The 7468-nt window shown below is 34.4% G+C and overlaps 1 long non-coding RNA gene across 1 annotated transcript; it reads right to left on the reverse strand.

The window, feature by feature from the left end:
• Window positions 1–5931: 5931 nt before the first annotated feature.
• Window positions 5932–7468, reverse strand: LOC141369542 (uncharacterized). Its single transcript, XR_012373339.1, has 3 exons — window positions 7094–7468; window positions 6732–6815; window positions 5932–6626 (listed from the first exon to the last, which is right to left on the reverse strand). It is a non-coding gene; the product is annotated as an uncharacterized lncRNA (long non-coding RNA).

The raw sequence follows: 7468 nt of genomic DNA on the forward strand, positions 1-7468 counted from the left end.
TTTGTGTCATTCCCCGATCTGTCTGCGCATATGTCACTCTCTACTGGAACCCAACCAAAGAACTTATATTGACAAGAAGTGGAATACCAGCTACTTCGTACATTAAAAGATCAAATTCAAACTGAATGATGATAACACAGAATAACATACAATCAGACCAGTGATCATTAATCCCTTTTTACAGCTTATTTTCAGATATTTAGACAAATCTTCCACTTTTATATAGGCTAACTTTACATACATACATACATACATACATACCGACATAAACTCATCCACACATAATATTTTGGCTCCATATACATACACATATACACACATATACATCTGAATTGCTAGAAATGTATTAAGTAAAAAAACCACACAGCCACTGGCACTGTCCAAAAAGCAGGAAAAAACTACCTCAAATGTGTATCTATTTAATGATTGGATTCTATAACACATACATACAAGACAATACAGCGCTTCGTGTAGGTGTAGCAAGTGAACAAAATTGTAGTTTAAGAAACTTACTACTATTGCGCTTCTGATTTGGCTGTGAGATTTGCTGAGAATGAATTGGCTGCGAAAATTTTCATTTCAAAATGGCGGTCGCGCTACTGAAGCGCCACCTAGTGGCTGTTGCTAAAAACGAATCAGAGTTTCGCCTCTTGTTCTTCTATACTCTTTGACCCAACATGCATTTTCACATCTTGTCATTAATCCTTAACAGACCATTAAAAGAAAGGCAGCAACATCAGAAAGATCAAGAGGAGGAGGATACAGACCAAATTACAACTTGTCCACAATAAAATAAATAAAAAGTATGTTTAAAATACCTTTTCAAAAACATGTTGTATTTTACATCAGTAAATTATTCACAACATTAAACACATTTTTGTCAAATTAATTCAAAATTATTTATAAAGCAATATTTTAAAAGGCGTTTGTGATTCTGTGATTAATAATAATTTTGTATCTATTCAGTATAGAGTTTAAACTCCTAATACCAGAAGAAATGCACCAAATAAGACTGTAAAAAATAATTTACTGTTTCAACATACATGTTGCATACTTGGCATAGATTTGACTCTACAACATTAAATCTTGGTTTTAATAATATTTTTGCAGGATATATGTGAATCTACGTAGACCTTTTTACATTTAGGGGAAACAGAAAATATTTTTAAAAAATCCTAGTTTTAGTTGTTGTTTTTTCCTCGAAATTGTTGTTATCCCATTCTCAGCTGCTTAAAAGTTATTGGAATGTGGATACTGTTAATAACTTCCTCAAAAACTTTTGAAGAGTAATTTAGATACTGACCATGCACTTCTTTGCCACCACTTATCAATAAACAAAGATGTTTTATTCACTATACCTACTACTTTTATTCCAAATGTACATTATGTGGACTAAAATCATGTTCTAAAATAAACTTCCATTAATACTTGAAAGGCAAAAAGGTTAACAGATAGAGCAGCATACATTGAAGATCTCAAAACTGATACACATATAAACACTCGCATATACATTTAAACTTGATGCACACATATTACACATATGAACACTCGCACATACATATAAACTCTGTCCTTACATAACCACCCATTATACACTTACATAAACTTTCAGTTTAAAAGGAAGTCGTTTCAATATAAACGAAAGGCATTTCAGTATAAAAGTATCAAATTTGTCTCCCCCTCACCCCCTGTGATCAGCTCATTTGCATTTAAAAGGACACACCCCAAAACAACACATTTTTGTTCACATCTACCTGTAAGTGGCAATTTTATCATGATAAATTATCTGTGGGGTATTTTGAGCTGGAACTTCACATACATACTCAGGGGACACCAAAGATTTATTTGACATCTTAAAAAGTCTTGTGAAATGTACCCTTTAACAGAGCATGCCCAGACAGAGCATGGACACAAACAAGCACAGGACCATTTAAAAAAGCAGGGAGTATGCTCGTATAAAAAATCTTTATCACCCATCTGGCTCGTAATTGCAAAAACATTTTATTGGATTTTTTTGTGGATGGGGGACCTATCATGGTCTATCACATTCCGTCCTGAAGGTTCGTTTGGAATGTGCTGACCGCATGGCTACAGGGACAGAACAGCCACCTGGAGATCAAAGGGCAGGCTTTGTTTAAAAAAAAATGATGTAAAGCATTTCTTTATATTACAATAAATATGATGAACAAGTCACCCATTTAAGCACGGAAATGTCAATTTTTCTGTCCCTAGCCTTTACAGAAATATTACACTTAAAAAACACTATATATTTTAAAATGAAAACTATATGTTATTTGAATAATTACACCTCTTGAGCCATCAATGTAGCAATATTTGATTTTTTATTAATTAATTAGAATTCCAAGCACCACAGAAGTGCTCGTCCCCACAGTCATGTACAGAGGGAAAATGCTTTATTTTGAGATCAAAAACAGTGTTTTCTTCCATTTAAAATACAATAATGTGTCCATAACTATCAAATATATGATGTAAATTACATTAAAAAACAAAACGCTAAATAAATATTTTAAAATATATAATGAAAGTAGTGGTCCCCTGGAGTTGTGTCACTGGTGTTATCGTTTAACAAAAAAGCTCTAATCAAAATCACACTGATGACATCACTTGACTTCCTTCATTCAATTTCCTGGAGATCTATGAAGAGAAGTCCATGGTAAGTCCACTATTTTTTTTTTCAGTTATCAGAAATCTTTTCATTTATCTCATGATTTCATATGAAGCTTTTAGTTTAAGTCACTGGTATGACCTCCTTTATTGTTTGGGAATTGTAAAAAAACTAGAATACAAATGGATTAAACTACTTAATTTAGTGAGTATACAATGATTGACAACATGTGGTTTGAAACTTTGCAGCAGTAATTTTATAAAATGCAGTTTTCATGAAAATTGTCACTGGTGTTACTGTCACTGGTGTTACCTTCCTTATGGGTAACACCAGTGACTGGTGATTTGTTGTTTCACTGGTGTTACTTTTGGTGAAAAGTTTGAAGACTTAAGAGAGACGCTATTGAGTCCGAACATATTAATCCCTCTATTACAGATACTGTCCTTGTTTCCTCAATCCAGAGCCATTTGTTTAGGCGCTAGCGCTGCAGTGGACACGGACGTTCCATTAGTTAGTCTCCCTTTGCTTCAGACTTAAACTCTGTGACATAAAAGGCTGCAGTGACACCAGTCTCAGGGTTTTTTGACCCATTAGTATAAATGTGAATGGATCATGAATGAACATGATATGATCTATTGTCAAAAAAACAAAAAAACAAGGGGGAATTGGTGATATTGTGATAGTTGGTCCAGACTTTCTTTTATCCAGGTTCATTTCTTTTGCCCATGTATTAGCTTTCCATGCAAAACCTGATCCCTTTATCTGTCTAGTTTCCCAACTTTCTTCAACAATTTTCCTAGCAAAATGATCTTTATTGTTACCCATTAAATTAATCCAATATGCCACTGATAATTTTTGACGCCTTAAATGTAAAGACGTTTCAGACAACCCCACTTGCATAGCAGCTATTGGCGTGTTTTAGCAGGTCCTAAAATACATCTTAATGCTCTAGATTGTATGACATCCAATCTCTTTAGTTGTGATTGAGATGCTGACTCATATACAATGCACCCATAGTCTAATATGAACCGAAGCAGAGCATAATAAACTCCCATCAACACTCCCAATTTTTTTAAAAATTCCTGACCAATCCTTTCTATCCGCCCCCACTCCTGCCCAACTATACATTTCATTAAATTAAGAACTTGTTACACTTCTTTTCATTATGTTCTATATGATGATCTTTTTGCATGTTCATTTACAGTCCATCCATAAGCTTAGATATTTAAAAATTTTAACTTTTTCCAGTGAATGTCTATACAAATATATCTGCACATTTGCATACAGTGCAGTGTTGATGTATTGACTAACTTCTTCAAATATATGATCATTATATTAAATAAAATGGGACTAATAACACTCCCTTGAGGAGTACCATTCTCCACATATTTTGATCTTGATAAAACAACCCCCACTTTCACTTGAATTGATCTATCAAATAAAAAACTTAATACCCAGTTATAAAATTTTCCCCCAATTCCAATTTTATGTAACTTAACAACCCCTCTTTCCACATCATGTCATAAGCTTTTTCAATATTAAAATACACAGCTACCAGAACCTCTTTCATAGCCAAAGCTTTTTTAATATCAGTTTCCAATCTTATTAGTGCATCTATGTCCAGGTCGAAACCCATATTGATATAATGCAAATGACTTTTTCCTCTTCAGTACATAGTATAATCGATTTGCAATAATTTTTTCCATTAATTTAAACAAATTTGATGTTAGGGCGATAAGTCTATAATTACCCGTAACTGATGAATCTTTTCCTGGCTTAGCTACAGGGATTATCATAGCTTGTTTCCACTCTCTTGGCAATCTACCCTTCTCCCACACCTTATTAAACAGATCCAAAAGCACCTTAAGCACTACCTCATCCACATGTTTAAACATGATGTAACAAACTCTATCCTTCTGGAGCTGAATATCCCTGAATATCTTTGTAATTCATATATCTCAAATTTAGTATCTAAAGGTGTTTGTCCTGATGGTTTCTGATTATATACATCTTGATTTTGTTCCAAAATGTCTTTACTCCTTTTCTTGTAAGATTCATCAAAATTCCCAGCGCTGTGAGCTTTCTTAAACGTATTAACCAACCATTCTACCTTCTCTTCCTCTGTACAGATGTCCTTCCATCTTCTGTTAATACTATTAAATCTATAAACCCCATTCATTTTCTTTATTCCAAACCTCTCCCAACTGTTACCCTTCCTATAGATGAACAGAATTATTTCCAATATTCTCTTTTCGACTCTTTGATAATTCTCCTTGCCTGAGCTTTTTTCCTCTGATATGAAAGGAGTGATTCAAGTGTTAAAGTTCTTCTTAACTTCTTAAAAGCTAAATTTCTTTGTTTAATTGTCTCACTACATTCCTGATTCCACCAGGGAACAATCGTCTTCCTTGCTCCCTTCTTTATTTTTGGAATAGTTTAATTCAATTCAATTCAATTTTATTTATATAGCGCTTTTCACAATTGTTAATTGTTTCAAAGCAGCTTTACATTAATAGATGTAGAAAAAAGCATAGAAAAGCGAGCATAGTAATAATGTAACGTATACAGTAAAGTATTAAGTTAAGCCAAAGATGGCGGACTCTCCAGGGGATGAAAAAACCCCCTAGGAAAAAACCCTCCTGGCTAGTCTAGGGGGGAAAGTCCTAGGAGGAGAAAAACCCCTGAGAGAGATAATATATATTTATAAAAAAATAATAATCGGGGTATGTGAACGGGTAAGCAGATTAAACTGGTTCTGCCGGTGGTCGTTGGTCAGGCATCAGCTGGGCATCACGTTGAAGGACGGTCAGTAGATCAGAAGTGTGATGACCTTCACAGCAGCAGGAACTGGGTCTGTTTGTCTCATTGTCCTTGTGGTCGAGGAAGAGACAGGGAGAGAGAAACAGAATCCTATTAGTGTAGGGGCCGTTCACATGTAATGCAAGTGTCATACAGTATTGAGGTTTAAATCAGCTCGGTTCCAGACAGGCTAACTATTGCGGCGTAAGTATATAACCCAGATGAGTTATGTGAATGCTTTGTTCTGGACAAACTAACTGTTGCGGGATAAGTACAGGGACAAAAGTTGACAGAACAATTATGATCATTCTCTCTTATTCCAGGTTCATCCTGCATCTGAGTAAAGTGGTAATTTCTGCTAAATCCTTGTTAAGTATGAACTTGTTTTACTGCTTCTGCATATGACACTTGATTTGTGGTCTTATAATGTACTGTTTCCATGGCTTGTTTCTGAAACTCACATCCTAGGTATGATGAACTACACAGCAAAATCTGGAACCTCAGAATAACTCTATGAGAGTTAATTTCAACACTTTAAAAGTGTCTCATGGGGTCCACTCCCAATAGAGTTATTTTAACACTTTTGAAAGTGTTAGCACATTGACTCTTTTAAAGTGTTACCAATTGACACTATACAGAGTTAAAAATCTAACTATAAATGTACACTAATCAGTGTTAAATATTTTTTATTTGTTAAAAATTAACTCCCTCTGTGTAATTTGTTAACTCCAATGTAGTGTTATATTTTTTAATATGGTGTTAATATGGTAAATGTAAAGACAGAAACATATTAAGGTACATTTGGGACAAAAAACTTTATTTTAAACAGCTTTTTTTAATGTAACAATACAGCAGTATAATCAATCATTCTCATTTTAAAACTACTAATGATTTTTTTTAAATGTCATCTGATCAACAATTATTTATGACAGAAAAATTGTCCTCAATGTATCATGCATTCAAGTGTTCATTAAATTAACATATTAACATCCGAGACAACTAAAAAGCACATTCCCAATGTATAACAACAGTAAACACAGTTTATGGGATGCTTCAGTTCATACAAACAAGTTTGACTTCATTTCAATCCAAAATCCATGTTGGTCTTCACATATTAACAGCAGAATATGATGAACCAGTAGCTGCAAGGAGGTGATATGATCCTCGACGGTCAGACCTTCAGACTGGATATTGAACTTTTCTGTCTATAAAACAAAAATAAAAGGGAAAAATTCAGTATTAAAAAACAATACAATATGCAAAAAAAAAAAAAAAAAACAATTTATGTTATTCACAAAATACTCACTTTGTTATAAAATTGCTCTTCGTCTGAAGAAATTTTCATGTAGGCCTATTTCTGTGCTCCTCTAAAGTCCCCAAAGCAAATCTCCTGCACACATTAATGGATTTAAAAATATATATATTAAACTTAAACAGCATATAAAGCAAAAAACAACAACAAAAAAACTCCCAAAAACATTATGAGTATGAATTGCTCCATCGGAGGCTAAGACCTAAACTCAGCTACAGCATTCATATAATGGCAATAACACATGACTCTTGATATTCTTGAATGTTAAACTTGATACTAACAGCAATATAAAGCATAACAACTCACAACTCTCAAATATTATTGATCAAAATGTTATTTATTGAACATTTACTTACCATTTACAGTAAAAGAGATGACCTTCTGCTTGAACTGCATCATCCAAAAACACGGTTCAGTGTGTGCTGTAAAAAGTGGGAGGTCTTCTCTATTTAACACCCTAAGGGGGCGTGCACACCAACGCTTTTACGCCCGCGGCCGGCGCATGTTTTCAATTCATTTCAATGGAAACTCAGCGTATTTCAAATAAGCCAGCCGCTAGCGGTTTTTTTCCGCGCTGAAAACCGGCGCAGAGAGTTGAGAAATGTTCAACTTTGGAAGAAAAGCTCCGCTCGTCAATGTCAGTTTTCACACGGCTGCCCAATCACAGTGGAGGAGGGGCGGGACATTACCACAGCAACCAACCGGCTCGCAGCTGACGTATCACAGCTACC

This window comes from Misgurnus anguillicaudatus, chromosome 14 (assembly GCF_027580225.2).
Source record: "Misgurnus anguillicaudatus chromosome 14, ASM2758022v2, whole genome shotgun sequence".
In the NCBI taxonomy this organism is placed as follows: domain Eukaryota; kingdom Metazoa; phylum Chordata; class Actinopteri; order Cypriniformes; family Cobitidae; genus Misgurnus; species Misgurnus anguillicaudatus.